The 19,754-nt window shown below is 37.7% G+C and overlaps 1 long non-coding RNA gene across 2 annotated transcripts in view; it reads right to left on the bottom strand.

The window, feature by feature from the left end:
- The window catches only part of LOC138849597 (uncharacterized), a 100,435-nt gene extending 86,653 nt beyond the window's left edge, over positions 1 to 13,782 (bottom strand). For both annotated transcript variants that reach the window (XR_011388547.1, XR_011388546.1), the window contains exon 1: positions 1,492 to 13,782. This is a non-coding gene — a long non-coding RNA (uncharacterized lncRNA). The remainder of the gene's footprint in view (positions 1 to 1,491) is intronic.
- Positions 13,783 to 19,754: the final 5,972 nt, after the last annotated feature.

Raw genomic sequence — 19,754 nt, 5'->3', positions numbered from 1 at the left:
GTCCCTACTGTCAAGGTGCTACTTCATTCTGTCTTATTTTTACAGCTGTACCAGGAAGGTTTAAACCTGTAAGCTTAAGCTTAACTTTTTACACCCGCACACATACAATTTTAACTCTTCACAGGCAGTTGCTTAACCCACTATGCCACAACCCTAGCCCCTAGATACATTTTTTTAAAAGATCACTTTGTTGATGAATTAACTCTATTTTTAGTGAGTTTCTGTAACATGAAGTTATTGCACTGGCAAGTTTTGTTTTAAAGTGTGTGGGTAGGGAGTCAAATGTTATAATTTCGGACCTTAAATGTCAGAGTTCCAACTCCCACACAAGCTGCCCTACTTTTCCAAAGAATTTAAACTTTATAGAGAAGAATGGCTGCCTATCCTTCTTTCCTTTCCTCCTTCCCTCCCTTCCTAACTCCTAATTACTACTAATTACTAGTGATTTGATCTTCTGAGAAAGTGGTTGGCTGAGGGAGGTGAATGGAGGAGGATGCAACATATGTTGTCTGAAATTTTTAATTAATCTCTCCCTTTTTAGCTTGTACCTAATTTCCAGTCTTCTTTGTCGTTGGCACTTCAAAGTTCTCAACCCTTCAGATTCTGCCAGGCACACTAGCTCTCTACTTCTGCCCTTTCTGTGTGTGTATTTTATGGCATCTTCCTTGGTTGTACTTTATCAATCGCTAATTCATCATGTTTTCACTCTTCTCAATTTGCTGACATCATTTCTTGAGCCTCTTTCTGTGGAGACCTTTCTGTTCTGTTTTTATTGTTGGTTTATACCACTTTTGTGTATACCTCCACCGTCATTTTCCTTGGTAATGGGGAAAGAGAGGAGGCTGACACTCTTTCATCCACAATTTTTTTCTTGGGATGAAGATACAAACATCTTTTTTCATTCTTGTAATACTGATTTGTTCATTCATTCAAGAAATGTTTATGTCCTTAGCTCTACACCAGGCACAGAGAATATACTTAAGAGAAAAAACAGGGAATGTTTCTATTCATGAGGATTCCCATAGGGAAGATAGGAAAAGGGACTAATCTCAGAGGATGGGCTGAGAAAATGAATTTGATCTGACATCTAAAGAAAAAACAAGAAGTCTGTTAGTGAGTGACACAGGTAAAAGTGGAAAAAGGAGCTATAAATCTCTTAATTTTCATTATTTACCCTTCTTATAATTGTATTTGTTAAACAAGGGATAAGTATGGCTTTGAAAACCAAATATTGCTTATTTAAAATAACTTTAAAATATCAATCAATTCCAAATCTTAGAGATATCACACTTAAATGTATACAATGAATGTTAAGGTCTGGCATGAAGCTCATAAAATCCATATCAAATATAATTGAGTTAAAGGATTAAAAGTGAGTTCTGTTCAGCCAAATTTTTATACCTCTGTTATAATCCAAACAAAAATGTTTAGATACTCTATATGCTCTTATCTACTGTGTTCCTTTGTTTTTCTCCTTCAATTTTTATTTACCTCTTGTCTTTTCCCTTGTCCATTGTCTTCTCTCACTCTATACTTGCAGCCTCTGCTTGTCCATGTTGGAGTCAGGTAATACTCAATGTATTGGTGATCATGGAAGTAGAATTTCAGAAATGTATATATAAGATAATCATTGTAAATAATTGTAAGTTATTAACATTATATTATAATGCTGAATCTATTTCCTAATATCTCATTGGATTCTTAAGATCGCATTTTTTAAATTTAGTGAAATAATTTTTAAAAATATTTAAATAAATGTGAATCATACTTTATGAATATTCCAGAATCCTATCACCCTGATGAATCACTGAAATAACTGAGATAAATAACGTACCTTTAACATCATCCACATACTTTTTAAAAAAAACCATAACTTTCATCTCTGTGAGTGAGATCCCAGTGGAAAGAATGGTCCATCAAAGAAGGAGGTACCTTTCTCTGAAGGGAGGAGAGAATTTCCACTTTGACTACGGACTTGTCTAAATAAGATCGAAGTTGGTGAACTCAAAAGGCTTCCATAGCCTTGGCAACTCATGACAAGAGCCTAGGGAGATTATTGATGCCACAAACAAAGAGTGTCAAATTGTTAAGTCAACAACAGGAGTCACTGTGTACTTACTCCTCATGTGGGATCTGTCCTTAATGTGTTGCCCAATGTGAAGTAATGCTATAACTAGTACTCAAATAGTACTTTACACTTTGTGTTTCTATTTGGGTGCGAACTGTTGAAATCTTTACTTAATATATACTAAACTGATCTTCTGTATATAAAGATAATTGAAAATGAATCTTGATGTGAATGGAATGGGAGAGGGAGCGGGAGATGGGAGGGTTGTGGGTGGGAGGGAAGTTATTGGGGGGGAAAGCCACTGTAATCCATAAGCTGTACTTTGGAAATTTATATTTGTTAAATAAATGTTAAAAAAACAATAAAAACCATAACTTTCAATAGAAGCACTTATTGTGTATTCCTGTTTTATTATTAATTAAAACACATTGATATTAACCAAAGGGAGAAAATCAGATCCTAGGGAATCCAGTTCTCTGAATTAAATTCAGGAAAGTGGAACGAAGGAAATTAATCATATTCAATTCCATTTTGGGCCCTCTGAATACCAAAGTCAGATTCTTCAGTATACATTTCTCTAAGAAGGTCTTTTTCTTCATGCATTTGCACTTCCCAGCAATAACTGGCATGAACAGCAGAGGGAGCTGCAGGCACAGGCAAAATTATTTCAGTGCCATCTAACCAAGCTTGGGCTTACTCGCATGCATACATGAAACTCCTTAAAGTGAGGTGCAGCAAAGCGTATTGATTTAAATAATTGGGATCTTTCTTTATTCTAAAAAGTTCTATGAAAACGTCAAAATATATTCTAAGCGGCCATTACTGACATTATTTTATGTGCAAATATGACTAGGAAATGATCTTTTGTTCATTTATTTTAAAAATATTTTAATGGGCCAGTTAATCCTCTGCCTGTAGCTCATGACAAGAGCCTCAGGTGATTGCTGATGTCATAAATAAGAGTGTTAACAACAGAAGTCACCGTGCACTTATTCCCCATGTAGGACCTCTGTCCTTAATAAAGTGTACTATAAGAATTAACTGCAAAACTTGTTCTCAAACTGTACTTTATACATTGTGTGTGTTTGTGTGTGTGCAAACTGTTGAAATATTTACTTAATATAGAGTTGGTCTTCTGTATACAAAGTTAAACTAAAAATGAACCTTAATGAAGAATGGGATGGAAGAGGGAGTAGGAGGTGGGACGGGAGTGGGGGTGGGAGGGCAAGTATGGGGGAAAGCACCACTATATTCCTAAAGTTGTACCTATGAAATTTGCATTCATTAAATAAAAGCTTTAAAAATTAAAATAAAATAAAATAGTCCGAAGAGGATTAAAAAAAAATTCTCTCCCTGCAGCTCCAGCATCCCATATGGACGCCGGTTCAAATCCTGGCTGCTCCTCTTCCAATCCAGCTCTCTGCTGTGGTGTGAAAAAGCTGTAGAAAACGGCCCAAGTCCTTGAGCCGCTGAAACTACATGGGAGACCCAGAAGATGCTCCTGGCTCCTGGCTTTGGATCAGCACAGTACCAGCCATTGTGGCCATGTGGAGAGTGAACCAGCAGAAGGAAGACCATTCTCCCTGTCTCTCCCTCTCACTGTCTGTAATTCTACCTTTCAAATGATACATAAAATCTTTTTAAAAATATTTTGGAAATGCTATTTTCAAAGATTTCAGCATTTCTATTATTTCTGTTATGAGGATTAGCAATCAGTAAACCCAAAACAAATCATTTTACTCCTACTATTGGACTCATTAGGGTGGCCCAGATGAAGACTTTTTGCCACATGGGATATTCTTGTTTTTCCTATTCTCTATTCTCTTCTCTACCATCTCATATCTTACCATTTCTTTTCTTTAAACAAAGCCTTTCCCTTTTATTTTGTTTGCTGCTTTTTTTTCTATATCTCTTTCTCCAAAATTTTCCTACTTTTTTTTCCTATTTTTCTAATTTTTTTAAAAGCAGATATACAAAAAAAAAAAAAAAAAAAAAAAAAAAAAAAACAGAGATTTTCCATCTGCTGATTCACTCCTATAACAGACTGAAGCCAAAAGGCAGCCAGGAACTCCATCCAGGTTGAGCCAATAGTGCTGCTTCCCAGGGTCTTCTTTAGCAGGGAGTTGGAATCAGGAGTGGAGCTGGGATTCAACCTAATATTCCAATATAGGAAGTGGGCATATCAAGCAGTGTCTTAAGTGCTGCATCAAATGTCCATCCTTGACATTTTTGTTTTTAGTTTATCATTTGTTATAATCACATTTTACTTCAATTCCTATTTGCACTATTTTTCAATTATTTTAAATAATTTCTTCCCTTTCATTCAATTATTTGTTCTTCCATCCATGTTTTCCTTCTATAAGCTAAACAGCTATCATTAAAAATGTCTTTTTCTCTTTTTCTCTTCACATTTATTGACAAAGCTACCTCTTACCTTCTTGTGAAAATTATAACAGTCTTTGATGGATCTTGAAGGATAGATAAGGTACCAGTAAATGCAAATGGAGAGAACAAGATGAATAACACTGGGGCAGAAAGTAAAAATAGCTTAATTGTGTTGAAGAAAGGGGCACATGGGAGAAAATTGTTGGGGGATTTTACTTTATCTATCAAACAGTAAGAATGATTCTTTTGCAATATTCATAATATATTCTGCCTTGTGGTAACTCTCTTTCTCCCTTCTGCAGACTTGATGGGAAATACTGAAAATCACAATTACTAACCTTACCCATTCTTTGTGCTTTTTCCTCCTTTGTAAGACATGATAAAATACTGTAGTACCTAATTCATAGGAGTTTGGTGGGAACAAAATGAATTAATAATATATGTACAAGGTCGGCTCATTTCACCTCTCTGCTGGAGGCTGCGCTTTCTGTCTTTCTGGGCTGTTTAGTGCTCTTCAGGCTACCTTGGAGTAACTAGAGAGCCCAGCACTCATTTACCTGGCAGCCAAACACTGAAGAGGTGTCACTAGACTGCTATGCACTCACCAGAAAAGCATGACCCAAACTGGTCCGCAGAATTTTTTTGGATTTTCATGGGAGAAAATTCTCAGGATTCAGAAATGTTAACAAAGGACCTCAGTAAGTGGATGCTCAGCCCTTCTGCCACATTCCCTTCCTCTGCACTGGAAAAGCCACCTCAACAGTCTGACAGAGTCGTGAAGATGGTATTCCAGAGGCCCGAGGAGGAGAGGTATAGGACACTGTTATCTGAGTGGAGAGAGCAACTGGCCAAGCTGAGATACCGCCTAATGTACCAATATTCACAGTTTAAAAAATGATGCAGAGAAGGTTCCTAAGGGAGTTAAGAGTGAATCAAGAAGTGAGCCATTCAGATGTTGCTGCAGTTACTGCCTAGCTCACGGATGGGATCCATCGGAGAATGCTAGGATAGGAATGGATTACAACAGAGAGTCAATTTAAGCATAATCTCTATTTTACTGTTCTTGCTAGTAATTTTATACAGTAGAACACTATGCTAAGATAGACTTGTATACCAATAATTTTGATGACCTATGATATTTGGTGTAATTGTCTTTCTCTTCCTACCTTGGTACCAGTGATTTATATGGAATCTGTAGTTTGAATATATTTTAATGACTTTCAATATCAGTTAGTTCTTTTTGACTTTCTGGTTTGACCCAGAGAAATACCAATAAGTTTCACATATTCCCATGTGTTTCAAAAGACTAAAGGCAGTGAGATGAAACTCAGCACCAAGAGCTATGCAAACTGACTTGTGGGAAAGGAATGTAAAGAAAACACTGGATGTTTTGTCTAGAGCATTATAATTAGGACAGATAATTGATGTTCTGGTTTTCAAACGTTTGAATTGCAATAAAAGGAAATTTTGATGTGTGCGCTGTTTCAATTTTCAGTAGTAGATAAACATGTATATAGAAGAACTAATTAAAATCGACCTATTTGGGTTTTTAAAAAATAATAATATATGTACAAGTTTGATAAGTGTTTTGAGGTCATATTCAGTTCTGTGATTTTGTTGTTGTTGTTGTTGCTGTGGTTGTTACTATGAGGGTAAAGGGGCAAATCAAATATCCTAAGTTCTTTTTATGGAGAGTTTTATAATCACTGCAGCCTACTCTGATCTTTCATTTTGCAGTGTTCCCACTAATATTTACTCATTTTCTAATTATTTTTTGTATATTCATGTCATGCCTTCATTAAATATTAAGGTCCCTTTAGTAAGAACCACAAACATTGTATATTTGTTTTATTTGTCCATGGGACTTACATGATTGAGGATACCAAGAAGGCACTCGAAGAACCAACCCAACAACATATTCCATATCTTAGAAGTGAAGATGTGAGGGGCCAGGTGAAGCTACTTCCTGTGGTGCTGGTGACCCATATAGGTGCTGCTCCGCTTCTGATCCAGCTCTCTGCTGTGGCCTGGGAAGGCAGTGGGAGGTGGCCCAAATCCTTGGGCCCCTGCACCCACATGGGAGACCCAGAAGAGGCTCCTGTCTCCTGGTCTCAGATTGGCCCAGCTACAGCCATTGTGGCCATTTGGGGAGTGAACCAACGAATGCAAGACTTCTCCCTCTCTCTGCCTCTGTCTCTAACTCCACCTTTCAAATAAATAAATAAATCTTGGGGGGAAAAAGAGAAGAAGTGAAGATGTGAACAGCATGAAATGTAAGCCTTGCACATTAGTTAATGGACAGTGAAAATTACAAATAAGGCTCAGAAGGTATCTGAGAACTGTTTAAATAAACATTATTTTACTGTTTCAGTTACTTAATAATACCAGGGAACATTTATTGGACATGCGCTTTTTTTTAAAAGATTTTATTTATTCATTTGAGAAGCAGAGTCAGAGACAGGGACAGGGAGAGACAGAAAGAAAGGTCTTCCATCTGCTGGTTCACATCCTAAATGTCGCAACAGCCAGAGTTGGGCTGATTTGAAGCCAGGAGCCAGGAGCTTCCTCTGGGTCTCCCACAAGGGTACAGTGGCCCAAGCATTTGGGGCATCTTCCACTGCTTTTCCAGGCCATAAGCAGGCAGTTGGATCAGAAGAGGAGCAGCCAAAACATGAACTGGCACCCATACAGGATACTGGTCCTGCAGGCAAAGACTTATCCTGCTAAGCCAAGCGACAGCCCTAGACATCTACTATTACATAACTATTTAGACACAATGAATTCATTATTTAAAATTTTACAACAATCTTAAGAAGTATTACAAATGAGGAGGCTCACAAAGACCCACAGCACACTGTTTTGTGTGTGTGTGTGTGTGTGTGTTTTAAGATTTATTAATTTGAATGGCAGAGTGATAGAGAGATGAGAGACAGAGAGAAAAAAAGAGAGAGATCTTTCATCTACTAGTTTACTCCCCAAACGGCTCTAATGGCCATGCCTGGTGTAGGCCAAAATCAGGAGCCAGGAATTACAACCTGGTCTCCCATGTGGGTGGCAAGGGCCCAAGCTGGGACACCTTCCACTGTCTTCCTTGGCATATTAGCAAGAAGCTCCATTCGTAGCAGGGTAGCTACAATGGGACTCAAACCAATCCTCCAACATGGGATGAAGGACATCACAAGCAGTGATTAAACCTGCTGTGCCACAGTGCCAGCCCAGACAATCCACTGTTACTAATAATAGGGCCACTGTTCAAATATTTCTCTGTCAAACTACAAGCTCTTCTGTTATATTTTCTACCAATATCAACACAAATACAGTAAGAATAAGAAAAAACAAAATACATATTAGTATTAGCTAAAGCAATCTAGGATGACCTATTAAATCTCAAAAATAAGTTGATTTAAAAGTTTGGAATTCTGCAAATTTATTTTAAAGTCCCAAAACATTAACACTGACCTTTTTCAATGGAAAAACAAAAGCTTTTTTATAGGTGGTATGGAAAATTATTGGACAAGTGTTTATTATTGAGGGAATCAAAGTTCATATTAACAAAGTACTTTCATTTCTATTACATGTTCTCTTTATTCAAACATTTATTTATTTATTTAAAAGTGTTAGAGAGAGGGAGAAAGAGAAATTTTCTATCTGCTGGTTCACCCCCTGGATGACCACAACAGCCAATGCTGAGCCAGGCCAAAGCCAGGAGCCAGGAGCTTCATCCAGGTCTCCCACGTGGGTAGCAGGGCCCTAGCACCCGGGCCATCTTCCGCTTCTTTTTCCAGGCCAGTAGCAGGAAGCTGGATTGGAAGTAGAGCAGCCAGGACTCAAACTGGCACTCGTACAGGTTGCTGGTGTCGCAGGCTGCAGCTTAGTGCGCTATGCCACAACACCAGCATCTGAATTTTTTTTCTCTTCTTACTAATCGACTCAGGAGTTAAGACTAGGGTACTTGGGTATAAAAAAAATAAATAAATAAAATAAAAAAAAAAACTAGGGTACTTAATTAAGGTCCATTTTCTCAAAATAGCATCTTCTTTAGGCTTCTTTTTGTAATGGTGGACAATGTGATGCTGATACTTTTTGAATAGTCCATCTTTTAGTAAACAGAATATATATCATGATAAACACATTTGGAGAACCTACTATTCCAGGGTCTAGTATTCTGAGGATGATTTTATTAAATCCCAAATACATAGTATTAAATAATGAATAAAATACCTTTAGAGTTCAGCATACTATTGAGATCTCCCATTGGAAAGAAATCCTTAAACCAGGTCATGAAGAAACGGAATGGATGAAAACTCAGAGGAGGAAACTCCTTCTCCTTTTCTTTCTTTCCCCCTTTGTTTCTTTCTCCACATTATCCTTCTTATCAGTTTTAAATTTTTTTAATAAATACATACTAACACAAGCATTAGCTGTCCCTGTCACACTTACATGTTCTTAAGGATTGTCCTACATCCTTTCTTGACACCCGTAAGAAATCATTTCTGTGCTAACTTAGGAGCAGAACTAATGCATCATTAAATAAAGCATGCATTTATGTCAAATCCAGTAGTGAGCTCTGGTTATTAGCTTAGTTATCATAGTGTTATATTAAAATCTACTCTTTTTACTCATTTTTTGAAAAATATTTACTGAGCACCTGTAATACTCCAAGTTCATATCTAGAATTTTGAGTTACATCAGTGAAAAAATAAAGATTCCTGCCTCTGACCTAAAAACAGAAAAGGGATTGGAGGTGCCCCGCTGCATTTACATAATCAAATTTTAAATAGGCTTGTTGGTGGAGCTGGTGTTGTGCCACAGTGAGAGCTGAATGGAGTTCCTGGCTTCAGCCTGGTCCAGCCTCAGCTGTTGTGGCCATTTGGTGAGTGAACCAGTGGATGCAAGATCTCTTTTTCTCTCTATAACTATGTCTTTTAAATAAATAAGATAGGCCAGCACCGCGGCTCAACAGGCAAATCCTCCGCCTAGCTGCGCTGGCACACCGGGTTCTAGTCCCGGTCGGGGCGCCAGATTCTGTCCCGGTTGCCCCTCTTCCAGGCCAGTTCTCTGCTATGGCCCAGGAGTGCAGTCGAGGATGGCCTAAGTGCTTGGGCCCTGCACCCCATGGGAGACCAGGAGAAGCACCTGGCTCCTGCCATTGGATCAGCGCGGTGTGCCAGCCACAGCACGCCAGCCGCGGTGGCCATTGGAGGGTGAACCAACGGCAAAGGAAGACCTTTCTCTCTGTCTCTCTCTCACTGTCCACTCTGCCTGTCAAAAAAAAAAAAAAAAAAAAAAAAAAAACTCTCTCTCTCAAATAAATAAGATAAAAAAATCTTTAAAAAATTGTACTGGTTAGTTTAGTCTCATAGAAGACATTTGAATAAAGACTCAAGGCAAAGCGCTTTCCAGGTAGAGGAGGTATCAGTGCAAAGGCCCTATAGCAAAGTGTTCTTGACTACAGCAAGAAGTCCAGTACATCTAGAAAGAAATGACAGTGATAAGAGATGAGCTGAGGTGAGAGGGGGGTGTAGGGGGTTGGGAGACAGGTTACACTTATAGGCATTGAAAGGACTTTTGATTTTACTAGGTAGGAGATGAGAATACTTTATAGGGTTTGGAAAATAGGGATGACATTTTCTGATGTATATTTGCAATTAAAAGCAAACAGCATAAAACCATGCAATTATCTATTAAGTGATAATTTAAAATCAACCACCTGCAAAGGGGAAAATATGGTTTAGCATTCAAAACATCAATTTTCAGTTTTTTTTCCTTTATGTATCAAATGCATATTGCATGTGTGACAAACACCACATGGATAACCTTAGTTTTATATACAGAAATAATTCTCTATTCACCTAGGCTTAGAATAGTGCCTAATATCTTCTCTTTAATTTTTGGTTATTAAAGTAACTGGTACTAATAGTCACTAAAATGTGTTTATAAGTTTACCCAATCATTATAAATCAACCAGATTTGTGAACAATTTTGATTATAACTGCTTTATTCTGCAGAGCACTTGGACTTTTTGGATGACCAGTAGTTTTGGTTCAGGAGAAGGTCATGAAGTTCCTGCAATGGGTATCACTTAGGAGTATCAGCTTCAGGGCCTCCAGTAATACCAGTGTGCAAAACAGAAAGTGTGACTAGCTTGACCCAGGGCTAGGAGAAGGAGTCTGACTTCAGATTAGATGGGAGTGGCCAGCAGACTTACTTGCTGTGGGTCTATCCAGCCTAACACTGATATCCAAAAAAGGGTAGCTAAGGAACCCATAGGCTCACCTAGTCTATCACTTTGCAAAGGCTGTCATGACATAATACAACTGGTTGCCTTAAACAAGTTTATTTCCTCGCATTTCTGGAGTCTAGAAGTTCAAGACCAAGGAGCCAGCAGGTCTGCTTTCTTCAGAGGCCTTTGTCAACAACTTGCAGATAGCTGCCTTCTCCCCATTTCCTCACACTCTGACCCCTCAGCCTGTGTGTTTCCCTGACCTAATCTCTTCTTAGAAGGATGCCAGTCATACTAAATAGGTCCACCCCACAATCTCATTTCATCTCAATTACATCTTAAAAGTCCTTATCTCCAGAAACAGTCACATTCTTAGGTACCTGAGGAGGCCTTGTGATTTTAACATAAGAATTCTGAGGGAACACAAATCAGCTGATAACAACTAGCATCAAAATCCAAATGATCTATCCGGTGAAACAAGATTCAGCACCAGAGTATGCAGTTACCTAACTCAGCAGTAGGCAAAGCAGGGGAACCAAAATGTGTTTGTGTTTGTGTGTGTTTTTATTATGGATTTTGAAATTTTAAAATATTAAAAGAGTCATTATGGGAAAGGCATATTGAACTTTTGTACTGAGCTTTCTTATGATAACAGTCTTAATTTTTAACTGACCTCTTGCCTACCTGGGCAGACCCTGGGTAAAAGCTTGGGAGCAGCACATCCAAGTGGGTTGGTATCAGAGGCAGGGCTCTACACTAGTATGCAAACTGGAGTACAAATCAGAAAGTATGACTGCAGGCCAGCTTTAGATTCAAGAGCACTAAAGAGAGACAGAAGAGGAGGCTGCCTCTTAAGACTGGGATGCCACGCACTCATTAGAGGCATCAGATACAAGAGACTTGGAATGCCAGATTTGACTCATTTAGGGTCATCACAGAGTGGGTTGAAAGACATAGTCTTCCATGTGGAAAAGTTTCTGAATTAAAACTATGAATCCACAAGAATGTAATCAAACGTCTTTGGGTCTGGATTTCAACTGATATTTCTGTAAACTGTAGGTCCTTTCTCACAGCTGTGTAGGACCAGAGATAGGCACTGATAACATTAATTCAGTGAAAAATAAATTAGAACTAAAGTAGTCCAAAAGCTTCACATAATGTATTTTCACTCATAATACTAAAAAAGTCACATATAGTAAAATATAGTCTTCTGGCTTTGCATTAATGTGCTATGAATATACCAAAGAATAAATACATTTCCCTTCATTTCTATCCAGGAGTGAAATCTTCCCTGAAAACTAAATATTAGATTATTTTCTGTCAAGCTTAAACATTTGCCATTGTCATAGAAGCATGATGTTGACATTTCTGGTTGCTAGGAGACTCATAGTGTTGGATACATATACAATAGCATTCTGTTAGCTCAAGCATGGGGCTTTTTAATTGGCAGTACTCTCCTTTTATATTCTGGTAAAATAATGAAAAGTACAGACTTAGCATGCAAATTATATATGAAAATCTGAATTTAGTGATACAGAAAAATAAAACCACTACTGTTTAAGAATATGTACTTAAAGATTTTCTGTAGCAGCTTTCAGAGTGAAAATAAAGCCTTGAAAAAAAGTGGATGCCCACCTGTGCCAGAATGACTGAATATATCATACTGCATAAATATATATTTACATATATATAAAACATTGAATGCCATGGGTTCATTATAAAGGAATAAATTATATCTATGCCAGTTGACTTGAAAGAATTTTCACATGTTGTCTAGTACAGAAAGCTTTCTGTATATGTACCAGTGTTCATAACAGCATTGTTTACAGTAACCAGAGGTTGCTGCAAGTGTCCATTGACAGATGAATGGATAAACAAAATGTGGTATATATGTAAATATATATACATACATACATATACAAAAACATGTTATTATTAAGCTATAAAAAGGAAGGACAGGGTCCGGCACTGTGGCTCAGAGGGTTAAAACCCCAGCCTGCGGTGCCAGAATCCCGTATGGGTGCTGGTTTGAGTCCCAGCTGCTCCACTTCCAATCCAGCTCCCTGCTAATGCACCAGGGAAAGCAGCGATAATGGCCCAATCCTTGGGCCCCGCATCCATGCAGAAGAAGTTCCTGGCTCCTGGCTTTGGATCGGCTCAGCTCTGGTCACTGCAGGAATTACAGGAGTGACACAGCATATAGAAGACCTCTCTATCTCAACCTCTCTTTGTAACTCTATCTTTTAAATAAATAAAATAAATCTTTTTTTAAAAAAGTAAGGATATTATGGCACATGTGAGAACATAGATGAACCTTAAAGAAATTATACTAATTGAAATAAGTCAGTTATGAAAAAACAAATACTGTGTGATCCTACACATATGAGGTACCTAAAGTAGTTAAATTCATAAAGACATAAAGTAAAATGATGGTTGCCAGGTTCTGGGGAAGACATAAATGAGTAGTTTTTGTTTAATGAGTATGGAGTTTCATATTTGCAAGATGAAAAGAGTACCAAAGATTGGCTGTATAAAAAACATTGTGACTGTACTTAACTTGACTAAACTGTATCCTCAAAAATGGTTAAGATGATAAACTTTATGTTATGTATATTTTACCACAATTAAAAATACATTTTTAAAATTGGGAAAATATATAAAAACAAAAATATGCCAATAAACCTTTTATATTTATATTTGTATAGGATTCTCAATTATGGACAAAATTTGGAAGGCTGTCATCAGGTTATCAAATGGTTTACTTTGTATAAACATGCAATGGAAGGATGGGATGGTAGGTGGTTCAAGTAGATCAAGAACATAAATGATACACATCCTAGGTGGAAGCAATGGGAGCTCTGCACAAGCAGTGTTGGAATATCTTTATTAGCCATAGTTGTTATCAGATATGTTGAAGTATATCACTACTTACTAATGCCAGTAAGGTCATATAAAATATATATAATATATTGTATTATTAATATACAAGGTCATATATAAGAATCTACAACATAGCACTGAAACTAAATTCACATTTCAATGACAACATCTATTTTTTTCTATCGATTTCAAGAATTTGGACAGATTTATACTCTTGAGAACTAATCTGATTACTTACCATGATCGAATTATTTTGGTAGCTTCAAAGACCATCATGTTGTCTCTCTCCACACCTCATCTCCAGGTAGAATACTACAATGAACATAAATCTCAGGTGAAATTCTATCATAGATACAAACTTATATTAGGAAAGAAGCACAAAAGTTGTTTTCCTGCTCTATAAGTCTGATGAAGTATGTTGCAAAGATGTTACCGCATTTTAAGAGCAGGTTTCAGCTAACTTTCAAGGTAATAAGTTGACAAAATCTAGCAGTACTAACTTATACTCTAGAAAAAATGGTTCTCTGCTTTAAGCCCAGCATTTTAGAGAGGCTTGAGTAACATAAACATACATTTTTAGATAAATGTATTATGGAACAAATTGGCACCTGAGTCACTTGGGATCCAGCACTCTGTGTTGATGCAGTACAACCCTAAATGTCACTCAAGTGACTAAGGGCTTTAGGAAAATGCTTCTCTTACATCCTAGAAACACAAAGTTTATGGGTTGTGGCACTTTCTGCCTATGTCAGAAATAGAAATTGTTTCAGAATAAGAGTTTTCTTAAAATACTTACTATAATTTGATTATATATTTAATGTATATAATTTGATTGTATTTTCAAAACATTAAATTCAAATGTAAAACATGTACATAATTTTAAATTTATAATTATGCTTTGTACTGATTTTTAATTTTATGACAATTCTGAGTATCACGTTACTTAAAATATGTGAATATTAAATTTTCAATGTTTAACGTTACTTTCAAATAATATTTTAGAAAATATAATCAAATTTGGTTTTTAAATATAATTGTAATTTGAAACATTTTTAATACTTATATAATTATCATCAACAGACAGCAACTATGTGACAGTCTTGATGATGACAATCTATTAAATTTGCTGAAATAAGAGCAAGAAAAAATGCTACAGAATAAATATGACTTTTTAATTATGTAAGTATTTTATTAGTCATTTAAAACATCACTGCTCCTAATTAAATCTGATTTTCTCCAATATTTTGTCAACCTGGTGTCTTATGAAAATCGTGCTTTTATAAATATCTTTTAACATCGTTATGATGAACACATATTTGTCAAGGAAGGAGAATAGCCTATATTACATTTAAGAATTTGTCAACTTGATTGCTGATCTTTAAAAGAAATAAAATGGTATGCAGGTCTCCATTCCTTATGTTTCCCCTGAAAATTCCCTGAACACAAGATCTTTGACAATCCTGAGATTAGGGTACCTTCTGAAGGGAATAGGCTCCAGCTCAGGATAGAGTAATTACTTCAGTAATAGTGTAGAAAACCAACATACCGTTTTAGTCAACACATATATCTTTAATTTTATTCAATTCACCAAGGAAAAATCATTTTGACGTCCACTATCCTTATTAACAAAACTTTCAGTGTTGGTACACAAAAAGAAAAATTAAGATAAGGTCTTCAAAGGTTACACCTTTGATAGTCTTTCAAATGCTAACTCATCACCCTTGGAATATGCATTCTTAACAAAAGAATTTCAAATGTTAAGAAACTACACTTATGGTGCAAATTACAACCAATTATCACACAATATAAAGTTGCTTAAATAGTACTATGTTAAAGGAAATCATAGCAAATGTAACAATCACCATATGTAAGACCTTTATAAATCCAGAGTTCTATTAATAACAAGTAATTTTTAATGTATCCTAGTAAGTCCTGGATTAATTTAAGGCCAACTTTGATCTGAAAGATGAGAAACTATTCAGTACTATCCTAGAAACAAATTTCAAGGAAATGGCAGTTATACCTTATATTTGACTTCTACTGTCCTCATTGCACTGTGAGCCCACACAGAAAAGCCATCATTTCTCTGTATAGCTGGCACCTAGATGCTCCTTACAGTACTTGGAAAAACTTTAAAGAGGATGGAGATGTTGCAGCCCTTGCTACCACTCCCTGTGTCCCTCTCAGGTCATGACACATCAGTGGCAATGCCTACCTCCTGAAGCCAATATCTCCAATCTAATATTCAAGATATGGGTAGAATTCTACAGTCAAACCATATAATTCAGCTAATTTAATCTCTGAGGTGGCTCTAAAATATTCCTGTTATCAGATGATTCAAATAAAATGATCTTTTAAACACCATTCTCTCAAAAGATGAACTCCAAACACTCATATCTTGACCAATACCTCCATGTTGGAACAAGACCAATCCCAGGGGGATGGAAATTAGAACCCTAACACAATTTTAGTCTAGTGGAAGTAAGAGAAGGCTTATATTGCAGGCCATTTTTGCTAATCTATTACACTTTTCTAATGCTTTTAGCTCTTTTTTTTTTTTTTTTTTTTTTTTGACAGGCAGAGTGGACAGTGAGAGAGAGAGACAGAGAGAGAAAGGTCTTCCTTTGCCGTTGGTTCACCCTCCAATGGCCGCCGCTGCAGCCGGCGCACCGCGCTGATCCGATGGCAGGAGCCAGGAGCCAGGTGCTTTTCCTGGTCTCCCATGGGGTGCAGGGCCCAAGCACCTGGGCCATCCTCCACTGCACTCCCTGGCCATAGCAGAGAGCTGGCCTGGAAGAGGGGCAACCGGGACAGAATCCGGCGCCCCAACCGGGACTAGAACCCGGTGTGCCGGCGCCGCAAGGTGGAGGATTAGCCTATTGAGCCACGGCGCCGGCTCTTTTAGCTCTTTTCAAGCCTTGAGGTTTATTTCTTATCAACAACCCTCTGCAAGCATCAGGGCCTTCACCAGGACCTTGAGCTATGGAATATACACACTTCAATTTATCAGCCAGCTGTTGGAGGGCCTATTCTCTGCTTCCAGAAAGGCTAAAAAACTACATTAAAGTTTTTAGAAAACTCAGGTACATTAGCTGCTATAGAAAATCTTGCTTAGTTTCAAAAACTCTACTTCCTGTCCAATGTCAATACTTAGAAGAGGCTGGAGCTAAGAGTGACTAATCATCCTGGTGGGCCTAGGGCTGACAGAGTACCTGGGGCATGTAGGACTTGTGGCTATAAAGCCGGAAACATCATCACCAGAACTGGATGACTGGTTGGATTCAAGCAAGTTTGGCAGAGTCTAAGGTGAATGTGCTGCAGTGCCAGGCTAAGCTTGGCACACTAACATATTTCCCCAAGTTCCTCTGGCCGATAATTTTTGCATGTAAGTTAAAACCTTAGAAAAAGGAAATTTCTTGATTTTCTTTAAAAAAATTAAGAAATTAACTTTCACAGCCTTCTAACTCCCCATTCATTCAAATGTCTAACCAGAGGTCTACAAGAATTTTGCTACGGTTTTTTGTTTAGAAGATACAATTACTTCAAAGCTGGACCTCTACAACATTCTATTAACATCTGACATTTCCAAGTTACTGGTATTTCCTCAGTACTGATACTTCTTTAAACATATGCCTGAGTTGAGTTATCCTTGAGCTCTCCTTGTCATTTCCTTCTCTTGCATTTAAAAAGGTTACAATAATTGAGGCAATAAGTTGTAAGGGTTTCCATATTATTAGGTACAGTTATTTGTTCATCAAGGGCTTTTAAAAATTGAAATTGTTCATTTAACAAACATTTATTGAGTAGTTCATATGTTATTAACACTGTATTAGGTGCCAAGGATACAAGGATGAATAATGAAAGCAATTTGCCAGTCAACTAAGGTTGCTGAGAAATAAATGAGCAAATGCAATGTAGCAAATATTATGAAACACTAGTTCCACAAGCTAGGAGAGCAAAGCGAAGGAACATCTAATCCAGATTTGGGCTAACAGAAGACTAGATGTATAGTTAATACTTATTTGTGCCGGCGCCGCTGCTCACTAGGCTAATCCTCTGCCTTGCGGCGCCGGCACACGGGGTTCTAGTCCTGGTCGGGGTGCTGGATTCTGTCCTGGTGCCCCTCTTCCAGGCCAGCTCTCTGCTGTGGCGCGGGAGTGCAGTGGAGGATGGCCCAAGTGCTTGGGCCCTGCACCCCATGGGAGACCAGGAGAAGCACCTGGCTCCTGCCATCGGATCAGTGCGGTGTGCCGGCTGCAGCGCGCCGGCCGCGGTGGCCATTGGAGGGTGAACCAAGGGCAAAGGAGGACCTTTCTCTCTGTCTCTCTCTCACTGTCCACTCTGCCTGCCAAAAAAAAAAAATCTTTATTTCTTCACATATTGATTAATTCAACAAATACTGACAACTGAAGCACTGTGATAGCTCCTATAGATAAATGAATACAAATTTGACATAGTCTTTGTGTCAAGGAAGTTTCATAGTATAGTATAACAAAATTCATGTAAATAAGTGATAAGTGTCATTCTAAATGTTACCAAGGAAGGTTTCACAAGACATGACTTCTATATGGACTTGTACCCAACTTTGAAGTTTAAAGAGGAACTAGGGGATAATGAGGAAAAGAGAGGGCTCTCCAGGCAGAGGCAACAGTTTGTGGAAATATACAATGTGAAGGAACATGAACAGTAACTACAGTAAGCATACCAAGAGTGGCAAAGTGTAAGCTGTTTGCAAAGAATGGTAGAAAATGACTGGAATGATATGTGGCATTAGATCATTGAAAATCTTTCATGCCATTTTATGGGGTTTCAACTCATTCTATACATTAACTGGTTTTAAGCCAGGAAATGACCTTTTAGACTTGTTCTGGAAAGAAATCTGCAAAGAATGTGAAGGTGTTAGGGGCCAGCGCTGTGGTGCAGTGGGTTAAAACCCTGGCCATGAAGCGCTGGCATTCCATATGGGTGTCGGTTCTAGTCCAGGCTGCTCCTCTTCCAATCCAGCTCTCTGCTATGGCCTGTGAAAGCAGCAGAAGATGGCCCAAGTCTTTGGGCCCCTGCACCTGGGTGGGAGACCCAGAGGAAGCTCCTGGCTCTGGATTGGGGCAGCTCTGTACGTTGCAGTCCTCTGGGGAGTGAACCAGTGGATGGAAGACTTCTCTGTCTCTACCTCTCTCTGTAACTCTTTCAAATAAATAAAATAAATCATCATCAAAAAAAAAAAAAAAAAGGAAGAATGTGAAGGTGTGCTGGAGGAAAAAGCAATACTGTACTCTATGAAGTTACCAAATATTTTCACTTACATTTTATATATGAGGAACTAGGATGGAAAGTGTTGGTGGTTTATCTAAGATACCCCATGTCATTCCAAATGTGAAGAAAATCAACACCTTGCCCAGATAGAAATGTAGGTAGTAATGGCTATGCATTTTTTCTTTAGCATCAGTCTTCCTGTTCTTGAAAATAATCTTAGAAAAGCTAATTCTGGATGTACTGTTGAATCTGGCTATTTTTGAATAATTGATTGGATATATTTGGAACAATTGACATCCAATGATTTGAAACATCTTCAGCTGGTTGCTGTGAAGATTGAATGATATAAGTTTACATACATTAGTTGCTGTATCACATATATCCCTCTATCTTCAGCAAAAAGCCTAATGCTGAACATAATGGCTCTATTCAATAAATATTTTCACATTAGAATTTCTGTATATTCTATTTATTAAAGTATTATTTTACATAGATCCAGGAAATAAACCAATCCTAGGCTGAATTTTGCATAAAACTGTCATTTCCAGCTTGTGTACATATTTTTATTTTAGTATTTTTATTTACTATGCATGCAAATGTCCATGGTCTGCACTAAGATCTACTCACTCGTTGTCTAATATTTCCCCACTATAGCAATCTATCTAAGCAAATAAGACTACATTTGTAAAGTACATCCAAGAAAAATTTTTTTTGCAGAAACGCTTTTAGTCCAGAAGTTAAGATGCCGGTGTTCCACATTAGAGTTCCTGGATTCTAAACCCAGCTACGGCCCCTGATTCCAGTTTCCTGCTAATGCAGATACTGGGAGACAGCAATGAGAGCTCAAGTAATTGAGTGCTTGCCACCAACAGAAGACCTACCGAGTTCGAGCTACGGCTTTTCTGTCCTGGCCAATGCAGGCATTTGGGAGTGAACCAGAGGACT

This window comes from Oryctolagus cuniculus, chromosome 5, assembly GCF_964237555.1.
Source record: "Oryctolagus cuniculus chromosome 5, mOryCun1.1, whole genome shotgun sequence".
In the NCBI taxonomy this organism is placed as follows: Eukaryota; Metazoa; Chordata; class Mammalia; order Lagomorpha; family Leporidae; genus Oryctolagus; species Oryctolagus cuniculus.
The sequence above is the reverse complement of the archived record's forward strand: the minus strand, read 5'-3'. Positions and strand labels throughout refer to the sequence as shown.